General features: G+C 30.7%; 1 protein-coding gene across 4 annotated transcripts in view; it reads left to right on the top strand.

The window, feature by feature from the left end:
- The window catches only part of Chas (chascon), a 131269-nt gene that overhangs the window by 82202 nt on the left and 21499 nt on the right, over positions 1-27568 (top strand). The gene's annotated exons all lie outside the window — the stretch shown is intronic.

Genomic DNA, 27568 nt, shown 5'->3' with positions numbered 1-27568 from the left:
TGCATCTTAACCGATGATTTCGGGTTCAAACCCAGGCAGGCACCACTGAATTTACATGTGCTTAATTTGTTTATAATTCATCTCGTGCTCGGCGGTGAAGGAAAACATCGTGAGGAAACCTGCATGTGTCTAATTTCAACGAAATTCTGCCACATGTGTATTCCACCAACCCGCATTGGAGCAGCGTGGTGGAATATGCTCCATACCTTCTCCTCAACGGGAGAGGAGGCCTTAGCCCAGCAGTGGGAAATTTACAGGCTGATTATGTTATTATGTTTACTATTTCAACTTCATATTATTTGTTGTTAGAATTATTCTTGACGATATTTAATACTAACTACCGGCCCCGACTCCGTACGGGTAGAATTCATACAAAGTTGAGTGTTAACAATTTCCCCTTTGAAGTTTGAAAATATGAATTTTTTTTCTTAGTGAGCGCGAAAAAAGGAACGATATTATATTTCAAGCAGGAACTATACTAAATATGTAATAAAATAATATATTCTCTCATTTTTCTATCTCTCAGTCAGAAGGCAGACGTCAATCGTCTGTATCATCATAAAATTAAAAATATTTTTTTCCTCTATCAATTATACAATTTATTTTTCAAGATTGGATACTTACAGTCCATTGCGTAGTAAAACTAAGTGGCAGTTTGATGTTATTGACCCCTAATCAACTGTAAAGTTAACTGTAATCAAACATTTAATTTGTAAAATCATTGTGTTCCGCACACGTACACAGATAGTTAGAATTATAATTGCCCAATATTACAGGTAACGGTATATTTCATGAGAACTGATATGTATTTGTATAAAGACGTTTTATAATAATAACTTTCGTCTGACGTTTATGCTTGAAAGCAATTAAAGACAATACAAACAAATGTTTACAAGTGTGCTTCAAGCGCTTGAATTTCAATTTATAACACATAATGGAAGAAAACATTCTTCCTTCACTTGTTTAATCGACTGAGTGCGTTCTTCCTCAACTGCATTTTTGTCAGGTCAGACAATTTTATTTTTTTAACCTATCTTAATATTTACTTTGACAATCAGTAGGTTGATGTATATTAAAAACAAGAATTTCGATTTTGAACATCGAACATTATAATATCTTTAATCCAAAGAGTGCGCATTAAAAGAGTATCATTAGTCAAAATCGCTTATTAATTATCAACTATTTATACTAAGGCTTATTTATCGATGCTATTAAAATATAATGGTATTTTTCACAAATCCAATATATTTTACTAATATGTGGTTAATGTTGCTGCTGTCGCAATTACTATTTATTTGTAGTCTAGTTTAGAACTAATACATTATTGTGTACAATGTTTGTTGAAACAAATAAATAAAAAAAGGTTTATATGAAATCGACAACCCTGTGTTAACTCGTTTTCATAACAACCGCTGGCGAAGCAATGAGGAAGCGACGACTTGTCGCGCCCGCCGGGATCAAAGCATCTCTGCGGTTAAGGGCTACCCATAAACTTACTTATAATACTACTGAAATTGGAAAATAATACTAACATAATTTTAAATATAATATGCATCTAAATTATCTATATTTTTGATCTATATGTTTTTTATTTCAATATTATTAAGGTTTTCAGGGAATACTATTATTATTTTAATAACTGTGACGTTAGCAGCCCTATCGTTCTAGCTTAATCGCTATCTCAAGTTGATACAGCCTGTAAACGGCCACTCAATGCGGCCTTGTGATTATCCGTAATCAGCGCCTTTGCTCAGACCTTATTTTGGATTTTATTGCGGCTTTCGTAAGAATTACGATAATAATGCTAAGTCCAATAGACCGCCAAGACTTTTTTTTTTTAAATTACGATTGATAATCAAATAAAACTAACGATCAAATTAAAATCACGTGGATATGTCGTGAAATAAATTTTAAAAACAATTAAATCATATAAATTACTACGGGTAGAAAAAGAGCCTAAAAGGGTATATAAATGATAATAATCTATCAATTAAAAATAAAATTGTTTACTCGGCACACTTCAGTAGGCATGTTTTTGTCGACATCTCTAATAATGATCCCTAATTTCAGCCAATTTACATAAAATCTCAATGAAAATCTAATCCCTAGTTTTTGTGTTTGTCACGTTCGGTTCTTAATTTAAAACTTTTTTTTATTACGTCACGATATTACACATACTTAATTGTTTTTCATTAGATTTATTTTATGTTTTAGAGTCGAATTTTCAACTTGCATATAATATGTATATTATGGCAATGTTCCGAATGATATAGTAATTTCTCTCACGTATGAATCTATAAAAAGATCGCTGGTTTTTTTAACGCGCGTCAAGTAAAAGGCTCTGAATATTTTTACATAAAATTCATATCCTTATATTCAAACGGTTTTATGGAAGATTTTTAGGTAAGCATTATCCTACAATTTAATTTAACGTACAAAGTAGCCACAGCAACACGTGGCCGGTTCTGATAGTTTACACAATGAAGACATTATTTTTCGGACTATATTATCTCGAAGTCTATCTCCAACCTAACCAAAACAAAAGATTATAAGCTATCAAATTTTTTTACGTTTCATTGTAAGTTGAATCGCCGTATACAATCTCGTGAGACAGATCTAACGGTATTTACAATTTTACGGAGACATACATATCAATAGCCATTGATTTTGTAATTGAGATTATTATTAATACTGATATTGTTGTGTGAAAAAATGTCCTTAACGATACAATGAGGAAGTAAAATAACATTCCTCTTTAAATTAACTCATGATGTTACGTTACTTATGTAATGTTCTGATACAGGGTTATTATTGCAATTGGATTTTATTGTAATACAATTTAGTATATAAAATGGAACTTTATTATATTATATTTATGTATTTTTGCATATAAGTTTAACAAGAGAAAAGGGTATTTTTGTATTTAAATTAAAATATAACATATTTTTGAAACGATGGAGCCTTGCTTTAAAACTAGGCAAACTGAGCCTGTTCGAAGTCCTTTGGAGATTTAAAACTGGAAAGAAAATATGTCAAATTTGCTGTTAGGATTCGATCGGGACACTATCCATCCAAAACTTTGCAAATTAAATTAAAAAATCTAGTCAACCAAATTGTTATGTGTATCAATAGATTATAAAATATATTTAGGATAAAGCATATAGGGAGTCCTCGATAGCAATCTATAAAATATAAATATAAATTCTATGAATCTATATTCATACAATCAGTAGGTACATAGGTGACGTGGGCAAAGTACTCAATGTATTTCAACTTCAGAAGCTGCGGTAGCCAATGATAAATGTACTATGTATTTTATAGGTTAAGATATGATGGAGCTAATTTTGGCAATGTTGAATAAAAGCTATACAAAAGATTAAAAACAAATAATTGTTTCGTAGCTAATTGCTAAAGCTGTCATGATATGTCAATGACAGTTCTTACGATGCAGCACTTAATTTTGAAAATTGTAACAAAGGATTTGTAGATTTACAGAAAATAGACTGTAGCCAACACGACTTGGCTAATTTTAATTGTCTTCTTATATTTCCTATGTAATTATTATTTTAAGAACGTTCAAATATTTTCATGAATACTGTTTCATAAATTTTCGTTTTATTCTAAAAGAAACATTGAGAGTTACATTTTTGGTTAGTTTTATTTTTATGTTCTTTGTAAGCATTTATTCAATTTACGTAAATTATTTCGATCCTTATTTATTTAATTAGTGATAAAAGTTGTGTCGCACTCGTTATTATTCTTTAAACGTACGTTTTGCATAATGAGATCTGATTTCGTTTTCGAAAGCAATGTAATTCGTAAATAAGTAGATGTAATCGCAATTGCTGTGACCTTAAAAGGTTTTAACATTTATAGATATTTTGTCATTCGTAACATTGTATGTAAGTGTAGCAAATAAATAAAATTAAAGTGTCTGTGATTTAAAATTAATTAATAATGATTAAAATCTTTTATTAAATTTACTCAAACAAAAACGACCAAAACGTATATTTTTTTATTCTATTTTAAAAAAAATACTAACCCCATGTATTGGCTGTTTATTTTTTAGTCTTTATTTTATAAATATGTAGAAACGTTTACGTATATATTTATTCCCAGTATTATATAAAAACTGAGGATCAAAGCTAGAATTTTAATATAATTACATTAAACACGCGGATCTACAATCGTAATTTTCAAACCTTACGTTTATGATTCTTGCTCAATAGTGAAGAAAAATGTCTCTAGACATTTTATTATAGTTGGAATTAATTCAATACTGGTATTAATAGTGGTGGCAGTGTAAAATAGAGCGGAAAAATATATTAGCTCGGCAGTGGCACATTAAAGACTTTCCTTTGGCAGCTTATTAAATTTTGTAAAAAAAAATATCTACTTTACAACTCTTAATCTACTACTTGTACAATCAGGAAAAATATAATTATCACAAGTCACAATTCTAGAATATTTTTTCAACAAAAAAGTTTTTTTATTTACTTGAAATCTTGGGAATAGTTTCATAAATAATCGATCAGATGATGTGTATAATAATGAAGGTTAAATTAATCATAACAAAATGCGATGTGGTGGTCAGGAAGCGCGTGTGGCCACGCTTCGGAAAATTGCTCGGTGCGATGCGACGCATCGATATATCTCATATTGACGGTTTATTTACACGCTTCGGTTACCATGTAATCTGATACGGTAATAAAATTAACATTAAATTTACATAATAAGCCTATTTTGTCTAATGCAATTATTCAAATATAACATAATTTAAAAAAATATCTTACATAATTTTCTGCAATGTTTCGTCTCGGATTGGGAAAATGTTGTATGTAATATGTTGAATTTGTCTCAGTAACGAGACTAATTCAGTTATTAATTTCACACTTTTTGGAACGTTAAAATTTCAGTTAGAGTGGAATCTTTGATATATGTAAGTGGTAAGTGGTCCTCATCGCAATTGGCGTCGTAAGTAATATTTAGCGTTCCTTAGACACATTGTCGATATGCCATTATCCATAGGAACTATTATTATAATATGTCTCTCAGTCTCTAGTTATACTGGCTCACTAACTTTTTAAAATGTAACACAACAATACTATACTCTTCAAACCCTAACAGCAATACTTAATATTGTATACACTACTACATATATATAGTATTAAGTATGGCGATTTAGCAGAAGAATAGGTGCTGCGGTGGTACCAACCCAGACACAAGCACAAAAGTGGTACAAGCAAGTGGTACCAAGTACAGTGCTTGTACCAAGCCTGGTATAAGGCACACGATTCTAGTACTGGTAACAAAACAATTTACCCACAAACCTTCATCCCCATTTTTATTTTTTTGAGCTCTCCTGATGGAAAGTGACTACCACCGCCCATGGACATTTGCAACACCGAGAGGCTTGCAGATGCGTTGCCGGCCTTTGAAGAAGGAGTACGCTTTTTTCTTGAAGGTTCCCAAGTGGTATTGGTTCGGAAAAACTGCCGGCGAAAGCTGGTTCCACAGAGTGGTTGTGCGAAGCAAAAAAAATGTCTTAAAAATCGCGCTGTTGTGGATTTTTACCCACTCTGTTTCTTCTGCATATCAATGGCTTGTTACCCCAATGAGGGCTTAATTAAAAAAATAGCCTTTGTACATCCCCGGGTCTCCAAATCCATACAAATCAATTTAAGCGTGAAGAGGTAACAGACGATTACTTTCGTATTCATCATTTTATTACAGATAGATTGTCATTCCATTGCATTAATGAAATTGTAGATGTGGTGTACGTCTGTGTAGTTAATTATGTGACATCACATGTATTGGATGTGTGCACAATAGAGGTGAGCAACCTCACGTGTAACAGCGGCATAGCATAAACATGTGGGAATGTAAGGCGTAGGATTCATGTGAAGAATATCGATGGCTTTCACTTATAAAGTTATAGTTATGATCACTCTGTACGGTATACGATTAAATTTAATTGTATTAGAAACATATAATCCGTATATCTATACTATACTTAATATTATAAATGTGAAAGTAACTCTGTTTCTCCCTCTTTAACTATCAAAACAATGAACCGAATTTGATGGAATTTGGGATGAAGCAAACTTGAACTCAAAGGAAGGACATAGGCTACTTTTTTGCCTAACACATGACAAACAACCCTCTAAAAAGCGAGCGAAGCCGCGGGCTTAGTAGTATTGTATATATACGCGGTTATACCTTGTTCAGTGTTTTGTTTTCAGCATTGATTTGTTATGCAATTCTCAATTATGTAGTGGTTTTGAATGTAAAGATTTCACTCTAACATTAATATATAATCTGTCTTGATATTAGATTATACTTCAGATATATATCTTTAGGTAGTTTGATCTTCAATAGTCTTTCTAATAACTGTCATAACATTACTAAACTAATTGAATGTGTTATTACTGTTTCAATGAGGTATGCCTTCAATTAATAATCTTAATTTAATGTTTGAATTAATAATAATAAATATAAACATAAACAAACGATAGTTCAAAGAGAATTATTTGATTACAGTAGAAAATTTCCACAGATATCCTTTCTTTATAAATTTAAAGGAACCCGTTTATAGTTAGTTTAAAATGATTACTTGTAAAATCTCTAAATAGATTGCTTTTCTTAAAGTCAAATTTAAATAGGTGACCATTAAATTGAAGTTTATTTATTATTTAAATCGTAAATACCTTTAAAGAGTGTACTCTTCTAAGAGATAAGATAGATCTTATGTCCTAAACTTGGACTGTTGTTTAAAGATTGTTGTCTAAGTTAATCTCGTTAACAACAATCGTAACTAGATGTAAGATGGTATAGTTCCGACAACTTTAACAAGAATTTGTATTTTATAGCCGTGAAAAAGTTGAAAACAGTTCGTTTCGATCCGTGTTGTGGACCTTGTGATATCGTCGAGTTTATATTCGTTTTAGATATAAAACAGTACTTGTAAACTTTATACACAGACATTCATTTTTGAGCTATTAATTATTTATACATTGTTGGTATTCAATTTTAATACAACATTTAAATAATTTAAAATAACTTCATAATAATTATTGCTATTAATGACACTAATTAAGTAAAAATCAATTACTGTAGTTATTATTTAAAGCATATGTTATTACTACTACAAATATTACTTATAAATCAGTAAATGTCCCACCGCTGAGTCGGAGCTTATTCGACCACGCCACTCTAATGATTTTTTGTGGATAAACTTGCGGCAGATTATAATTCGACGCATGCAAAATTCATAAAAAAAAAAGTCCTTCACTCTGACCTAAACATGAGATTAATAATAAACACAAATTAAGCACATTAATATTCACTGATGCTTGGCTAGGTTCGAACCCGGAATGTTCGGTTAGACTAACATATTCTTCTACTGGGCCATCGATTAATCCGTGCAGATATAATTCAATTTGAACGAGAAATGAAAAGTAAAAGTTATCGCGTTATATCTTTGTATAAAACCGGTGATATGTTAAGAATTTATATTTGCATCGGAAGGAAAGCATAATAAATACGCTGAACGATTTCCTTGTGAACTCCATTGCTATTAATTGGAGCATGCACTTTGCATACACTTTCTATGTCGGAACTATTTTCCCGCTGATAAATAATTTGTATTTAATTATAATATTCGAAACAAGCCCCTTCCCAATTATAGTAATCTTACGGATGCTGTTTTTTTATTTATTTATTATTATTGACGCTTAGATATTGGCGTTTTATCAAAAATAAAACATTTCTAACATCGCCGATGTGTCATTAACCTTGAGAATTAAGATTTCATATTCTATTTTAATTCATTTTGAACGACTTGTATGTAAAAAATACTAAAAAGCCTGTAAATGGTTAATTTTATTAATTGTAATTTCGGTTGTTACCTCATTTAAGTGGTATTTATTTGAATAATGATATGTGACTGACATTTTGAGTTATGTTAGAATTTAGTTGTACTGGTTTTGTTTGAAATTTGCTATTATATAATTTATATGGATTATGCAGTGTAATGCAACACTTTATGTAGACCGTAACAAGTAATGATCATATGAAATTTAGTATCAAGATTTATTTAGACCAATGAGCAATCATTTTAAATTTATGGTAACTTTTGTTTTTATTAGCAAGACATAAGTATTTTTAATTGTAATTTCCTAAAATATAGAATCACGATGTTTAACCAAATGTCTTAGTTGCACAGGTATACATTGTATTGTTCTGTTTCGATTCGAAGATAAACAATGATGTCCACCTTACCCAGGAGTGTACTCACTGTCACTGCAATTTCGAATTTGTTACCAAAACCCAATAACTTTTTATAATTTATTTTATTATTAGCCAATAGTCCAACGAGGCAGTATTATTACAGGCACATGGGACATATTCAAACAATAAACCCACGAATTTCGAAGACTTGGTTAGCATTTTACTTCACCAATGACATAAAATCATAGAAAATGTAAATTTCAAGGAATATTTTGTATAGAAGTAGGCTTTTTTTAGTTTGCTCAATATTCCACAGATTATATTTTAATTTACAGTTGATAACGTAAAAAGAACCGTGAAATAAGTACAGTTAATGTTACCTTGAACAATTGAGTACTCATTAGACATTACATAAGTTAAACAATTGTGCGTTTTAAGCGATAATCAACTTTACAGATAACCACATGGTTATGCAACAAGTTTTGCTGAAATTTTGTCGCGTAAACAAAAAAGTCCTTTTCCTATGAATATATATGTTACTGTAAAAGCTCGAACTAAGGTAAATCTTAAGATTTTCCAGTAAAACTTAAGATTTACCGACATGAGTTGGTCGGTTTTTACAGTAACATATATACTAATATAACAAATGGTAAAGTAACACTGTCTGTTAGTTCTTCGCGCCTTAACCGCTGAATCGATTTAGACGAAATTTGATATGGTGATAGTTTGAGTCACGAGAGAGGACATAGGCTAGTTTGTTTAATTCGCCCCTCGAGGGGGTACGATGGGACGGTTTGTGTGGTATAGTTGAAGTTTAACAACTAGTTATAATATAAGTATATGAAATTCTCCCTCGTCACGCCTGTAGTCTAAATTTGAAGCGGTGATACTACAAAACGTAGTTATATCATAATATAATATACTAAAATCTTCCCCAAAACACGCTGCATCTATTGGTATACGTTTAATGTATATTGGTTTAATAGTTATTTCAGTTAGAGATTGCAAACAAAAACCGCCTGTCGTCTCTTATTGTGCTAAGTTGTTTAATTGTTATATAAAATAAATATATTATATGAAAACGGGTTAAATTAAAAATGCCGTAAATATTACACCATTATTACATAAGTAACAGTAAAGTTAGGGTCGAGAGTCAATTGCGGTATTTTTTTTTAATTTGAATGATCAGGAACGGATTTCCGTTATAATTTTGCAACCGCAATGAGAAACAATCTTGTGTCTTTTTATTTCGTAATAAATGCTACGTATTGATTTGAATGCCAATTATACGTTATACACGTATCTTTAAACGCATATTCGTCGTCTAAAATTTGAATAACGGAATTTCATCGTTATCTGACTTTAATTTATGATGTCAATATGAACCTTCGGAATATAAAATAGATTCCATATTCAAATTTTAATAACAGCGTTATAATGCGAAACTGCATTTAATAACGGGTTCAATATAGCACGGTTCATTTAACGGTATCTATAACGTAATTGTGCTTCCTTCAGTACAGTTAACTTGAATACGCAATATCTATTCAACTCCCAGTAAACCATTGTTCATTGATTTCTATCTCTCTTTAGCTGATACAAATGTAATCTGAACTGTTGATTTTAAATTATGCGTATTATAGTTTAGGGTAAGGTTGCGGGAAAAGTCAAGAAAACAATAAAGCTTAGACAAGAGCCGAGGTAGACTGGCTATTAGAACACGTGCATCTTAACCGATGATTGACGGTTCAAATCCTGCCAAGCACACTTAATTTATTTTTCTAATTCATCTCGTGCTCGGTGGTAAAGGAAATTACAATGAAATTCTGCCACATGTGTATCCAGCCCGCATTGGAGCAGCGTGATGGGATAATGTCCAAAACCTTCTCCTCCAAGGGAGACAAGGTCTTAGTCCAGGAGTGGGACATTAACAGGCTGAACTTTAGACAAGACTCTGTGGTTACGACCTTTTTCCGTGAAGGATGATTTTCATGTAATTTTATGGTAAATATTTCATAATAGAATTTAAAGGTGGGAATGTAACCTATTTTCTTATCTCCACGTTGAGTTGACTTCCTTGTTAAATGCAAGTTGTGTTTGTCATCCTGCTGTGTGATCTTACCACTGTTTAGAGTTTCCAAGTGTGGTAATTTCACAGTGACAGTTATTTTCACTGTTTCTTATGCAAAACTTTCTTATATTTTACGACGAAACATAGTTTTATGTGCCAAACAGCTTATTGTCACGAAGTTTCTCGCTAGTTCATACTTAGGCGACATACGTACACATGAGTATTTTATGAGTTTTGCTCAAATTTTTCTTTCAAAATTACGTAAGTAGTAAGTAGTCGGTCCACAAGGTGAAATTTTATTAATGTATACATAATCCTACCTCAATATAAAAATAAAAATTATAAAAAATATTTATTTCTGAATTTGTTGTTTTTATCATTAAAGAACAAAGTATAAAATTTTAAAAAACAAGCATTATTTTATATTCTTAAACATGTACTACTTTGTACACCAGCGTATTATCGCTAACACCGAACGTCTCTGTTTGTTTTAGCTCAATATCGAGTGAGAATTATTTTAAACTCGGTTGTAAGATTTAACTCATACGGACTTACAATACATTTTAATATACACACGTAAAATATTTCAAAAAATTATCATGCTTTTTATTTAATCAATTAGATACAGTAGTAAAAATCATATAAAAGTAAATAATAATGTCGATACAAAAGCAAAGTCAGAAAAGATAATATGAGTTAAAATTAAATTGATCGCTGGATTCAGTTTCGTAACATTACGTTTTATATTAAATAAATTTAAAATAAGAATTGACATATTTTCTCCCAGCTCTGACAAATGAACGCGCCATCGGCCATAGCTATAATACGAGATTTTATAAATAAGTAAATATTCAACTTTTACTTGCACAACAAATATTATAATTTTTTAAACATTAAATTAAAAAAAAATAATAAATTAATTTATATTTATCTTAAAAAACGCATCTTGTAAAATGATAATTATTATAATTTATTTATATATACACTCTAGTAAATCTATGATTTGATTACATAATCTATTTCACTCTGAAACACGCAAACTTACCTCGTAAATGTTATTCGTATTCCAAAGGCGTAAGACAAGTACAGTGTTGCTGCCAATCACCATCCACAACCAGACAATGCACATTATATAGTTACATTACGGAATGTCTGTGCAAATTGCAATTTATCGGAACTGCCTTAGTAAGTAACAGCATTGCATTCATGCAGATATATCAAAATTAAAATCAAAGTAAACTTTATTTTACAATCACCTTTGAACCAAACAACATTACTAAATTAAATGTTAAATTACCATCGGCTTTAAATTAAGGTTATACTGGAAATAAAAAACGAGAAGAATCAAAATATAATACTGCCACCATATAACGTGCTATTTTTGAAAAATCGATCTGTTTTTTTTTATTGTCTACATTAGTTTAGAGGCTTATGCATTACACGCGTCAGCTAAAGCAAAATAACGATTAATAAATTAACATTACACGATATTATTAATTATTTTACACAAATACATGTTTTCAAACTACATATTTGATAGATGAGTCGGATAATGGTAATGGCCACCTAATAGTATTAGGTAAAATATTTATCAATAACAGTTATTTATACATTTCATACGCTCAATAAGTAACTATTGTAAATCTTCTACATCTTTACAAATTAAATAAATAATGATAGAATTTCAATCTCTGTATTTAGTACGTTAATTCAATGACGTCATTGTGATTGACAAATATCTCACTAAGGTATTGATTTGAATTAAAATTTATAATACGTACAATATTATTAGTATTTTTTATAGAAAATTAGTAAAAAATGAATGCAAAGTAAGTTATAACTTCATTTAAGAAAATAATTTAAAAATAGATTTTTTTATCTTTACCCTATTGTAGGTAGAGTTCGTTACTTGAAACATACTAAAAAATACTAAAAACTGTCGAAAGATTAATTGTTTTTTTTATATTTTTGGCGGACAATCAAATGGGCTACCTGATAGTAAATGGTCATCACTGCCTATGGCCATTGACGTTGTTTGATTTTATTTAAACCATTTATTTACACAATGAATGCAACTAACTAAATTAGGGGCTCAGATGTTAAGTCCCTTGTGCTTTTAGTTCACTGGCTCACACAGACGGGCTTGTACAGAGCAGTACCGCCAAGTGATAATTTGATATTATCCTATTAATATATGAATATGTTTTAAAACTTAATTAACACGTGGATATAACCTACTATGTTTTAGATGATCTATTCCTATGATTGTGTAGATGACTGTTATATGAAGATATAATGAAAGTGCAACATACTGATTTACGGTCCGTGACAAAGCTTAAGTTTATCCCCAGTCATAAATACGGTAATCTACTTTATTTGCCTCCACTTAATATTTACTAATTTTTACTTCCGCTAAAATGCTTTTGAGGATGCGACTATCTAACATTTTTAGTTTTTATACATACATACAATTGTTTTACATTTTTATTAATACTCGGAACATATATTTTAAACACAGACAGGTTGTATTCTTGGAATAGTCTACCAGCTTAATGTCGCGACTTGAATACATAACGCATATCACGTTTTGTCAAAGAGGTAGTACGAACTGTCCGAACAGCAGTGACACTCTACAAGAATTAAGAATATACTACGTATTCAATTCGTAAATGTTAATTACTGACTTACGGTAATAATTTATGTTAATGAAAGTATCCTTTATAATTATGAACGTGTATTAGTATTAATAAATTCAATAAAAACGGAGGAAATATTTTATATAAACTTTTATATCGCAAATATAATTTACTTTTATAATCTATACATATAATAAAATTGGAGTGTCTGTTTGTAATATTAAAATAATCTATTTTTACTAAATGCATATGTATGTATACACCTCTGGAACGGCTGAACCGACTTCGACGGTACTTTCACTGGCAGATAGCGGATGTAATAAGGAGTAACTTAGGCTTATACTTTTATTTTAGAATTATATATAGAATAAAAATAAAATCACTCTACAATATCCAAATAACTTAACAACAACGCGCACGAAGTCGCGGGCACAGCTAGTGTCTTATAAAAGCATTTTTTGACTATGAATATATTATATTATATATTATAAAATGATTTCTTGAATATGGTATAATGACGTATAAACAATACTTTAATATTACAGTAATAAGTTTTTGTCTCATCATTTCTATGTTGACGTAAAAAATAATTTCAACAACAGTGTTTGGTCTACACGTGACGATCAGTGAAAATGTATAGTTTTTTAGTTATTGGCTAAAGAGTTGACGGGTCTATAGCCCACCGGTGCTGTATTCGATAGTAACTGTGACAGATGTCGCTTTGGAACATATAAATTGTTGGTATTTGGGTTAATGTTTTTATTCATACCGACAATTTAATGTGGCTAAAATTTTATTCACGTTTCGGTCAAACGATCACGATTGTAGCAGTAAATTTTGATTTGTACACGTTTAAGAGGTCGGACCTATTATGATGTGATTAGGTTAAACTGTAATTTTATATGCCTAAATGTTGTTGCATACAAGTATAAGAGTCGATATTGCCCAGTGGTACATATGAATTATTATCAGAGATTGCGGATCCAAATCCGGGTAAGCATTAGTAATTAACCCGGTGCTTGGCGGTTAAAAGAATCCAGCCGAAACATTCTACACCTCTCATTGGAGTATCGTGGCGAAATGAGATCCAAATCATTTCCTCGACAAAAGAGGTTGAACATTTTTGTCCAACGTCGGGACCAATACAAGATCTTACTCTCTTACTTTACCATTGCCCAAAAAACTGTTTTCATTTCGTCTTTTGTAACTTTCAATTAAATTTGAATAATAAAATCGGTAGCAAGAAGATTAAAATCGATTAAAGAAATGCTCTTATAAATAATTAAACGTGGTAAACGATGACGGTACATTTCGATTTACATATTTTAATTAATATATCTGTTTTCATCAATAACTGATTATTATTATGTAAGTTTTAAGTGGGAAAGGTTAGAAGTATCTCAGCTTTTTACTCAGATCCGTATACGGTGGGGCCAATAACTCTGTTATCTATGGTGTGAATGTAATGGAAATCTTTCTTCAATCTACCTGTAGTCGTCTTCAAGTAGCTGTTGCTCAATAAATGTAATTATTATTTTATGCAGTTTTAATTGCTTGTCTTTTACAATTAATAACGAAAATCGATAACTTAGACTTAAAAAGCAAATATCGTTGGTATGGTCACGATGTTGTTTGATTTTACCTACATCTAGATACATATATTATTATTTATGTATCTAGATCGAGTTTCGTACTACAAAAAACGAGCTTTATTATCCTGGTGTGTGTGACAGCTACATTTAACACTCACTAAACGTCATACTGTTTTTCTAGTGTGAGTGTACCTTTTTTTTTTGTTTTACGAGGAGGATATGCATTTACGCATGCCGCCCGGTCGGGGGACCGGGACGGGTATGTGGGACTCAACCGGGATCTAATGCCCCGTGCCAGGGCACGCTAATGCTAATGCCCTGTCCTACCCACTAAAACCATCCTCGGGTTTCCACCATCCCGCCGAGTGGTGAGGTCACGGGATCGCCAAGAGCATGCAATCGCGACCCCACCAGCGGCTGAATATTCATGGAAAGCGCGCCTAGTGCGCGCCTTCCCCCTCATCCTCCACGTGGGAATGTGGCGAACTCTCCCGAGTCCGCCACTAAAGGTTGGGCGTCAACGAAGCTGACGCCCTGTGGCAGATAAGATGGTAGACTCAGCCAGAGTGCGTGTACCTTTTTTTTTCTCTCTGGAAAAACGCGTTACGCGCTTCCCCCACGTGATGGAAAGTGGAGTGTGTGGGACTCCCCGGAGCCCTGGACGCCGAGTGCGCCCAGGTACGCCGGGTTTACACACTAAAAAACCAGCGGTACCCTCTCCGTCTTTCGGCGGGCGCCACGGGATCGCTTGCGCATGCTACCGTGACGCCCTGAATCTGCGTGTACCTTGGTCAACTGTTGGCACCTATTTTTTCAACGCACTCTGAACCCTGGCCGTCTTGGGATCAAAGGTCAAACAGCTGTGTCTAAATAAAATTAATATTGTTATAATTATAATTAGAGATAATAATAACAAATTATTTCGTAAAATAGAGGTCATTGACATTCAAAATTAATAGAGTACTATTATAGTGTGCTCTGTGAATTTGAGACTTTTATAGTTGTAACAAAGTTAGAGAATAATTTAACAGTAATGTGACAAATTGTGGGTAACATTTGTGGTAACCATTCATGCACCAATCATTCAGCCGCGAAGTTACATTATTCCGTATTTGTCAACTCTCGAAGCTCAAGAACCTTGTAGTTCCCAGCGCATTAGCTACGACAGACGTTTGCTTAATGGCCCTGGCAATATTAGGCTTATCTTCTATACAAAAAGTTCGACGACTGAATACACCGTAACCGAACAGATATTTACGAAATTACAGAAATAAAATTAGTGTTAATTAAAAAAAAAAACTTTTATTTTGTCTGTGACATACTTCTTTAATAATAGAATACCTTGCAACATATATTGATATATTTATTTATCTGTTAAATATTTCACTAATTTAATATAATCATAAATTTCAACCAAAATTCTCTATGACTGAATTTTAATTTCAACCATGAAATTTATGAATTTACATTACGAAAGAAATATTTTCAATATAAAAAATACTTATAGAAATTAGATGTTGCAGTGTATTTCTCTAATAAAATGCAATTCCACGCCAATTTTATCAATAGACAAGCTGATACAAGCGCTAAACTGGTCGCAACAATTCTTGATTAATACGTGAGCGTTGTACACGCTGATAACTTTCTCGGACGTCTGACAACTGGATAACCTTGCTCGATCAAGTAATTTCTAGTTGACTTATTGGGCATGATCCCAGTATTTTCTTTCCTGTGAAACTTAAGTAGGTTACCGAGCTTCATTTCTCTTCTATTTGTTGAAATTGCACGTTTCGAAACACGACTAGCTACTCTTCGTTAAGGTGATGTTTATTAAACTTGACATTGTTTCGTCATATAATCCTATATATACACAATAAATATAAATTAAAAAAGTTATAATATTATTTAAAATCTAAATATTGTTTATGCAAGTTCAGGGATAATTTGATTCATAATGTTAGCTACTATCTATTTGGAATATTAATTCTACCGAGTAACGTGGCCAAGCTCGACTCACTAGTTAATCTTTTTCTTAAATTAAATGTATACCAGCTCACCTATACACTACAATAAAATATATAAACAGTTCTGTACAAAAATAAACAATATGAATCAAGAACTCTACGGTTTATCATCTATGTATATTTGTATATTCTGTTAATGTGTAATCATACTTATGAATTAGTATTTTATAAACAATTGTTCTAAAATTGATAGGCAAAGTTAATTGTATATGTAATAAATATTACATCAATTAAAGAACAAAATTATACATTCAGCTTATTCGACGTTAGTTGGTACAGATATATTAAGTACAATATTTTATATTGACAGTTCAATCCTCAATAAATAATCCACCGTTATTGATAAAAGGAGGCTTCAACTAAAAACAGTACGTAGTGGAAATTCGATAGTGGATCTTGAGAAGCGAACAAGGACGCGGCGCAGCGGGATAGTCTTCCTGCCTCTATTTCTAACATTCGAAGACACTTCCGAAGTCTATTCGATTTACAAATACAATTCTGTTTCAAAAATAACTTTTATACAGAAGACGTTACAATTTCAATTGATTGCTAGTTTTAAGTAAGATTTTAGTTCAGGATTGTGTCTTTGTACATCCCGCGTATAATTCTATACCATTCATCCGATTGAGTCGAAATTTTGTTTTGTTTGAGTGATTATTTTGGCATTTTTAAATCAATGTACTTACGTACTAATTTTCTTAGAAATATAAGATATCTTAATACAAAAAAAAAAAAATGAAAAATGAGTAATTGTGATGTATACCGGACATTAGATGGTTATTTTTAATGATTATGACTGAGCTCAACTTAGACCTTTTGTGACCAAGGTTTTAGATGAGATATTATTTCTTTACATATTCAATTTTAGATAATCCGACGTTCGTATTTATTGGTAGCTTGTTTAATGAACGCGCCCTTTACGAGCATAAAATTGTTTTATGCTTGATCGAATGTTATCAAGGCCGAATTACAGGTGTTTGGAAATATTTACTTTGAACAAGTTAAAATAGTTTTGTGTGATATTCTAATTTATAATATTATAAAGTGTTTTCGTTCGTTTGACGCGCTCTTCTTAGGATCTAGTTAAATAGTCTATTTATAGTAATAACACGGAATCGGAGTTATATTTAATGAGAGTTAAACCGAGTTGAGAAGCTAGTAGATTTTTTATTTAGTAATCATGAATATAATAATAATGGGCCGAGATGGCCCAGTGGTTAGAACGCGTGCATCTTAACTGATGATTTCGGGTTCAAACCCAGGCAGGCACCACTGAATTTACATGTGCTTAATTTGTTTATAATTCATCTCGTGCTCGGCGCTGAAGGAAAACATCATGAGGAAACCTGCATGTGTCTAATTTCAACGAAATTCTGCCACATGTGTATTCCACCAACCCGCATTGGAGCAGCGTGGTGGAATATGCTCCATACCTTCTCCTCAACGGGAGAGGAGGCCTTAGCCCAGCAGTGGGAAATTTACAGGCTGATTATGTAACCATGAATAGTTTAGTGTCGGTGCAATCAAGGTAATTCAAATATTGTTCTCCTTGCCTCGAAACTTTTATTTATCTTATAAAAAAAAAATAAAAAATGTTTTTAATTTAAGTGTATATACAATTTACTTATAAGATATCATTTTAATTCTTATTTAAATTTAATTCGTGTATGCCTTTAATATATTTATGATACAAGGTTTGTCTTAATAATGTCAATACATTTTATATAAAAAAGATAATATTTATCCATACAATAAATATATGAATTAAGATAAAATAAAAATTAAAACTTAGCTATATATGTAGATATAATTGAAACTACGTTTGACGTTATTTTAAGAACCGATCTCGATAAGAAGAAATGTTATAGCAGAGTTCTAAGCGAACTCTAAATCTTGAATACTAATTTAATATTGTTAGCATGCTCATATTTTTATCTTGATCTTAAGACCAACCCAAGTGAGTAATGTTTCAAGAAACTGTTAGTTAATAAATAAATAAACAAAACACAGATACTCGAAGACTTCATAAAGATATATTAAAGGCCGAGGATTGACCTTCTGTCTTCGAAAAATATAGATATACATGAAAATGTTATTGATAGTAGATTTAATTTAATATATTGCATTACTCGTCAAATATGTAAAAAATCATGTTTTTTAAATGTGGGTACTCGCATTTTTTTCGATAGATTTTTACAAGCGCTTTGTATCGCCAGCGTCTAAGTTACATTGAATTCAATGCGACCGTCACGTCAGTTCGGAATGTAGATTCTACTTAGAAGAACCGATAAGAATGTCAGTGGAAACTCTATTCCGACACTTAAAGATTTTTTTTATATATATAATTTTGTTTTTTATTGGTCTAACATTCGATTGAAAGATTAAATAGAATATATAATGATTAAAACAACTGTTTTACTAGACCTTACATAGTATGCAATTTAAATAAAAATTGTAGAGTTAAAATATTTGCACCAGAATTCTTTGCTTCGTAAATACTACGATAGTATTTGCGACAGGTCTGAAGGTCGGTTGCGTCGAAGGGAGAATGTGTTGTTCTGTTCCAATAAATAGTTTAGCCAATAATATGGTAATAATATTACTGTAATATATTTTATCATATATCTTATAACGAGGAAAATATTTTGTATGTAAACTTGAGAATTGGTTTGAAAGAATTGGCTTTTTTGGCCTTTACAACTGGCTCGCACACCCATCAAATAAGTGGCGTTAAACGACAGAATTAGTGATGAGTGCTGGTACCTACGACAACAGTTTTGCACAAAACCCTTGGTGGTGGTACTTGTATTAGGTAACTAGTGATTAAGATGCACGCGTTCTGAATATTGTGCCATTTTGACTCGTTTCTTTCTAAACTAAATTCTGTGATTATTATCTATAATATGTTTAAACAATATTTAATGTTGATAATTCTATCGTTTATTTATAATTATAATTTCCAATAAATATTTCGATCTCATCTAAGAAAGTAATTTTGAATAATAATATTATTAATTTAAATATAATTGGATAATAAAACAAGTTGAACATGTTTACATGAAAATTTATACGTCGAGACGAAAAGCTAGACATAGAATGATGGTTAGATTCTCAGCAAACTTATCGCGTGTTTCATCTCACTACAGCAGATGTCGCTAGAAAGCCTGTGACATTGTGATCCATCAGATAGGAAGGCGAATCACATTAATTGTAATTTGTCTGGAAACCTACGCACACATACACAAGATTATTTAATATACTAAGCTATTCTTGAATACATTTTAAGCAAAACATATTTTAAACAATAAAGCGCTTTTAAAATTATAGATCAGTTTCAATAAGTGATGGTTGTAAAATTTTGCGACTTTTTTTTTTAATTTCTAAAATAGAGAATAAAGATTCTGTATTGTTACAAAGGTGTTGAATATAACTATATTTTTTTGTTGAAAATTTCATTTCTTTTACTAACTGCTTTTGAATATTGATAAACCTTCGTTCTCGTCAAACAGAGAGGACGCCTTAGCCCAGTAGTGGGATATTTACATGATTTACATTTTAACATAAAAAGGATTGATAGTTTTAAACAGAACATCGATTTTAAGATTTATTTAATTTAATGTAAGTATAAATTGATGTTGTTAAGTATATCTGTATGAGATTAATAGACCTCGATACCTTTCCACTGATCAACGTGAAGTTGGTGTATAACATATTTCATGGAAAAAGTTGTAACACTTTGTAGCTAGATGATGCTGCGGCACATCAACTTCTAAACCGATTGATCGATCAGCATGACAATTGATGTAAATACACTGGCAGAACATCTATCGGGCTTAGAATAATGCCAAAAATCTAGTAGAGTTTTATCCCCGAAAAATATATCGAAAAACTATTAAAATATAATCACACCACTGCAGTTTTATATATTTATTCTGTATTCGGTTGCTTACAGTGAAAGCCTTAAAAGGACTAGCTTTACTCCTATCGTCTGGCATGAATGAAATTCTCGTCGAATGCTATCGCGTGGGACGCGAGACCAGTCGTTACAAACATCTCATTAATATCTCTTCCTTAATACTGTTTAGTTAAACGAGGGACCATTTGTTAAATCTAATTTCGCAATATTCTATAAAGATAGGCCTATTAATCGTTACTCGCCTGGTCATACGTTTCACATTATTCGAGATTATTGTGACTTTTAAAATATTAAGACGTTTTTTATGTTAACATTTTGATAATAAATAATATATATACAGGGTTATTGGTAATTCGACGTATTCCCGTTAGGAGGTGATAGGGGTGACTATTTGCAATAATTTTAACCCACATATGCATGATGCAAAAGTGAACCATTTTTGAGTTATCAAGTTTTTTAGATTTTTTCAAAATAACTCAAAATTGCAACTTCAAAAATTTATTAAAAAATAAGTTTCGATTAAAATCTACTTTTTTCTTCTGATTTATGAAACGATTAAACTCTGGATATTTTTCAATATTTAAACAATAATTATCGATCCAAATTTAAAAATGCGAGACGGAAAACGATAATATTTCAATATTTTTTTCCCTTAAATATGCCTGAAAAACAAAAAAAAAAAATCATTATGAAACTTGTTCTGCAGATTATTTTAAAAACATAATCGTTTAATTAGCTTTCCGAAAATGTACAAAAACTAGGAATTTATTTCAAAGCAACCGAAATAAAATGATCAGAAAGGACGCTGGTTGAAATTCGTATTCGAACATGACCGAATTCGTACTAAAGGTCGCTCTTTAAAATTCCCACAAAATTGACTTAAAATAATAACCAATGTAAAAAACTTACTTATTTACTTAATACAAATTTAAAATTAAATTTAGATACATGAACAGTTCAGTAGCTAAGTTACAATTAAGATATTTTGTATTATCATTTTAATCCTGTGCACGTTATTTACGAAGAGGATGCTGAAAGAAGAGTTGCTTTCTGTTGATTCATGCTTAATCCAATTTTATTTCAACGCGAAGTGGTATTTGACCAAAAAATACTGGGTGCTAATGTTCCACGGAAGGTAAATAAATCCGTGGGTAATATGCCTGAACTCTCTCCCATATTATTCCTGATTTCTCGGATTGCCATCGCATCAGAATATGCAAGTGCAAATGTGTTTGTCCACTATAATATATCCTGTGCTTTTGCTTCTATCCGTTGAGAGCCGCGAACAAAATAAGACATGTCATGACCGAAAGTCGGGAAGCCATAAAATAATTTAAAAAACGTTTATTTTAATTGTAATAATATTTGATAATTTTAGGTACCATTATTAAAATAAAATAAGATGTTATGTAAATCATTAATAAGATACACATTTGAAGTATTAATTACGTTAACATATTTTTTTATTTAAATCGATTTCAATAAAATATAATTATAACAAAATACAAAAGTATTTTAAGAACGTTTGCATCAAACTAACCAACAACAAACTAAACACAAATAACACGTACATTACACATAAGTGGATCTTATTCAAGTAGCTTTGTCAAAGGAACACAACTAAGTGGTATTTCGTGTCCTCCCCCACCGAGCGCTTTATTGCTTAAACCTAAGCTAGATGTTGCTCTTATTTTGTAATGAGATGCTGTACAATATTCAATTAAATCAGTCACGGTGCGGTTACATATTAGATAGTAAATCTTAGTATTGAATTGCGTTTAAATCATTCAATGTAACAAGCGGTTATTTTGACAGAGGAGAGTTTGCGCCGTCTTGTACAGTGACGTTTGTTACGTCAAACTTGTCCACAGATAATATATTATATAGATTAAAACGAGGATATTTAATCCTAGTACATGTTTTGTTACGGCTTAAATGTTTTTTTAGGGGGCTAGTTAAACTATCACGTGTCGTCTTTCGAATGTAAAATCAATATATAATTATAAGTATAGAAAGAGACAAATCAATGTTTAACAATTTCGAAATTTTGGGATCATTAGGATTTTTATAGCAGTTGATGAAAACCGGTCACCACTGCCCAAACACATAGGCGGCGTAAGAAATTTTAACCATTCCCTGCGTCGCTAATACGTCACCAACTGGGAAATAAGATGTTAAGTCCCTTATGCCTGTAGTTACACGGGCTTGCTCGCCATTCAAATTGCTTATCGTTAGTATATAATATGATGAGTGGTTGGTACCTACCCATACGGGCTTGTTCCTGTCACTAAACATCCGAGTGGTTGCTAAATCTATATTATTAAAATAATAATAATTCATTGTAAACCTGCCCTTTTAAAATAGAACATATTTAATTTAATTAAAATATTGACATATTTATTTTTTTAAAGTCAGCTATCACTACAGCTAATTTGTTCATTCAAGTTGTTTCCTATATCAAAAAAAAAAATCAAATTAATCTTAATTGTATAGAACGATTTCGAAGTAAAAATATTAATTCAATATAAAAATCGTTCCATTTGCTTATTGTTTGTCAATGATCTATTACCGGTTCGAAAAGAAACACTTCAGAACTGAGGAGGATTGGCGACAATTTAAAAAAAAAAAAAAATATTACGTATATTTTTATTTGAAACAGATATTTTTATTTGAAAGATATCATTTTGATTCCAGAGATGTATTACCATGTAAAAAAAAACATTTTCCCTTTACACAATAGTAGTTTTTATTGATGATATATTACATTTGAACATTTCTAAGCGTTTTCATAATTCATTACTAAGGGTATTAAGTTTAATTAAAAACAATTATTACAATAGTCCTTAGTATAAATGTTGTCGCAAACAAGGGCAAAGTTATGGCTAAATTAAATTCAATTGCATGGAATTTGCAGATTTGCCTATCTTAAGTACTATCGCATTCAAATCTCTTTGATACCAGACTATTATTCAAATAATAATATATTCTATTTGACATCGAAAATAAATTGCGTGGAGTAATAGACACTGAATATGTCAACTTCAATCAATTTCAAAATAGAATTTATATTATGATTACAATATTTTAGATTCAAAGTCTATTGACTTTAATGTTATGTTAATCAATTTACTTTTGAACGCAATCGAATTAAGTAAATATCGAAAATTATAATACATTTAAATTCCTTGTAGTATATTAATTACACATTTTATATCGTTTGATTTGAGTATCGCATTAAACTTGACTAAATAAAGTTAAACAGAAAATATTTTAAATTTAGAAATACTTAAGTCTCAACTTTCAACCAGCCTCAAATCTTTTCGGCCATATTTATAAATTTATATAACAGTATACTATTCTAGTTAAAGTATATATTAAAAATATTTTTATAAGCATAGAAAACATACAGCTATTGTGTTAATAAATTAAGTGTAGACGGAGGTTTAAGGGAAGCTCTTCATGTTTTGGTGCTGTCAAACGAAATGCATTCAGCCTCTTTTTATAATAATTCAAATTTCGAAGCTTATTAGCTCTTTCGCTATGATCGCTTGAATTATCATATTGCTAGTCTATCTTAAAACAAGTCCATGTGAATGAATACCTTTCATTTTTCAGGTATTCATCATCTTAAAAGTGACATTAATATGTCCAGGAATGATTAAGATATCCATCAAAGCTAGGCACGCAGTCTCGTTTCGATGACTTTGGCGAAATATGCGCAGACGTACCATGTATCGACAACCGGTTACTTTGCTGGGACATGTTCGATGATATTACTTTTACATCTTGAATTCAGTGAATTAATTAAATTTATATATTATATGCATTCAAAATCTTTCCCGACTGAATGTCTGATCGACACATCAATACTTAATTTTAATTTGGACAGTGTTACCGTTCGTTAAAGTTCCAGATGAAGTTGAAGGTTAAGAAGCTACAATTACAAACGAAATTTTTTTTTTTTAATTTATATTTTTAATAAATTAATTAAAAAAAAAAAAGCAATTATTATAAATGCTAACGACACGTTTAAACTAATATTATGTGAAGCTCTCCGCTAAAATTCTATGTCGTATTGTAATCGTTCTTTCTATGGGTTTATTCGCTCTACTGAAATTTTTTTTTTTCATAATTGTTAACTATGAATTACTTAATAAACATTGATTCAAATGTTTTGCTTTAAACAATTTCTAGGCATCTTTTGTTGGACTCTATATGACTGTATCGTATCTGAAACATGATCTAAAATTAACTAATATAAAAACCAAAAATCCCACAAATTATTTGATAATTAATAACCTGGAAGCTATAATTATAACAAACAATAACAATGAAGGCGTTTTTGGCGCATAAACAATTGCGATTTAAAAAAAAAAACAATTTATCATAAAATTTCACTTGACCCGCGATGCTTTCTAAATCTCACAGTAACAGGAAAATAGGGCTCATTATTATGTTAATCTTTTAAAAACATGTCAATTAAACATTTTTCGGTAATTTTAATTGTACACATGTTAAACTTATTTTATATTTGTACTTTGAATATTATAAATTACTATATTTAATAAATTAATTTCTTATTGGTAAGAGTTATGATTATAATATATAATAAAATAGTTTTTTTTATATACTTTGAATAGGAGATTCTTTTTCTAGAAGAATAAAATTTTATACTTACAAGATAAGAAGAGGTTAAATTGCAATATACATATATAGTTTATTATTATTTTACTAACTTGAGTGTACAAAGACTTTACTGTATTTCTTTTGCCTTAACCTACATAAACAAAAAAAAAATGATGAAAAATATATGGTGACACTAGCTTATATTCGATATTTGAAATACATTTCTTCAATAAAACAATTGTTAGGGAAAGTTCAGAAACCTCAAGTCCATTTCAAGGAACACTTGGATACAGTTATATTGAACGTTGTTTTGTTTTATTGTTTTTGCGTTGAGCGGCAATTATATTGGAATAATGTTGTCTGACCGCGAATTCTCTGTAATTACTTCACAGGGCAATACCCTCTATTACTTAATTTAAAATCGTTAATTATAGCAAACAAGTGGAGAGAGAATAAAATAGTATTTATTTTTAATGATTTCAGTACGTGTATTTTGAGTATTTAGTATGGTCAAAGCAATTACAGATCTTAGATTTAAGTTTTTCTGTATCAAATAGTTTTATAAGGTCGTCTTCGTGATATATTGTAACTCGTTTTATATAAGTCTGTATTTTATACTCGTGCGTAATTCAGTAAATTTGTATGTAAAACAAACTAGTAATTCGATTATACTGTACATGTATTCATTTATACTTTGCAAGGAAATATACTCTAAACTTGTGAAGTAGGTACCTAGTTAATTGAACATATCGAAGGCTATCAATAAGTGAATTGGTCTTTCGTGTACGTGTTTGTTTAGTCTTTATATACTTTTTAATAATACGAAGAATACATTAAATTATTCTGTATTTTTATCTATGTTCTGCTATACTTTAGCCATCCGCCAATACACATTATAATAGCGTGAGGTAACAAGATCTAAGCCTTTGCAAAGACCTCTTCTCCTTTCGAAGTTCTTCGCTTTTATGCAGAAGTAGGACGTTTACAGAGTACTGTATGAAATTTTTAATTTATACTTCAGTTTTATATATATTATGATTTCGATAATAAGCATGCATTTTTTATTGTTTCCAAATGGACCGCATCGTGACATTTCAATTATCTATGCAATGTTAACGAATGTAATAAACATACCCAACTTTTTTTTTAAACTATCGCAACTTTCTCTTTTACCGTATGTAAAAAAGGGGGTTTACCCATTTTTGGCTCAACGTGAATTGATCAACTATTATTATATAAAAAAAAATCTAGTTTATGTTTTATAAAAACATTCATTTTTAAAACCATATAAAAAAGCGAATAGCAATTTGTTACAAAAAAAAAAAACGAAATAAGCATGACAAATTTAATTAATGTAAAAAATTATGATTGAACGCATCCATAATATTTAATTTGACATATTCAAAAACTCACAAACATTTCCGTAAATTATTTTCATAATCTGTGACGCATTTCATTTAATATTAAAGTCTAAACGATGAAATCTTCGATGAATAACTAATGAACATTAATGATCTGATGTATATTTTAAATAACTGTAATTGTAAACTAATAGCTAATAATGGTGCCCTAATAATACAGCGGCACGATCAATCATTTCTAATTACGTACTAACAATTTATATCTCTTACTTATATGAAAATAAATAGTTACATAACGATAATTACCTATAATTACTCATGGAAATTAACTTTCATTCTGTTCCTTTTTCCATTCATTAAATTTTCATATCTTTCATTCTTTCGTATGAATTAAAAATTGTATGATACAACTATTGAGCTTAACAATGAGAAAACTTGTTTAAATCTGTACTAATATAATAAATACGAAAGTAACTCTGTCCTGTCTGTTGCTCTTTCACGGTCAAACGACTGAACTGATAGAATTTGGTACGAAGCAAGCTTTATTATATCGTAACGTCTGACTTACCGCTAAAACGAGAGCAAAACCACGGGCGACAACTGGTGTTTTATAAGGTTTTACAATCGTTTGAAAAATTATCGAATGAGTGAGAAATTTTTACAGATCTTTGTAATGAAGCAGGCAAAAGTAGTTAAATTGAATCCGACAAAGCTCAGTCTGATGCAAGTGTTTCGTAACTACTGAAACGGTGAATGCACTTGCGAATATCACAGCTGCCTCGGCACGTCCAAGATCCAACGTTATTAACAGTACAATCACGAATTCGGCCCACGATCCTGTACTTCATCAACGATAAACCTCATTCACTGTAAACATGGTGCAGTGATAGAAATTCCTACCTTCCGCTTTAGCTCTAGCTAAAATTTAGTTCATTTTAACATTATTCAAACATTTCCTTACTGATTAGCAAGGCTTAGCGAAAATTAATGCATTCATAAAAAGTTAATAATTTTCGTAAAGTAAAGTAAGCATATAACCACAACCCGCATTGGAGCAGCGCGGTGGAATATGCTCCAAATCTTCTCCTCAAAGGGAGAGGAGGCTTTAGCCCA

The sequence above is a fragment of the Vanessa tameamea genome, chromosome 13, assembly GCF_037043105.1.
Source record: "Vanessa tameamea isolate UH-Manoa-2023 chromosome 13, ilVanTame1 primary haplotype, whole genome shotgun sequence".
Lineage (NCBI taxonomy): Eukaryota > Metazoa > Arthropoda > Insecta > Lepidoptera > Nymphalidae > Vanessa > Vanessa tameamea.
The sequence above is the reverse complement of the archived record's forward strand: the minus strand, read 5'-3'. Positions and strand labels throughout refer to the sequence as shown.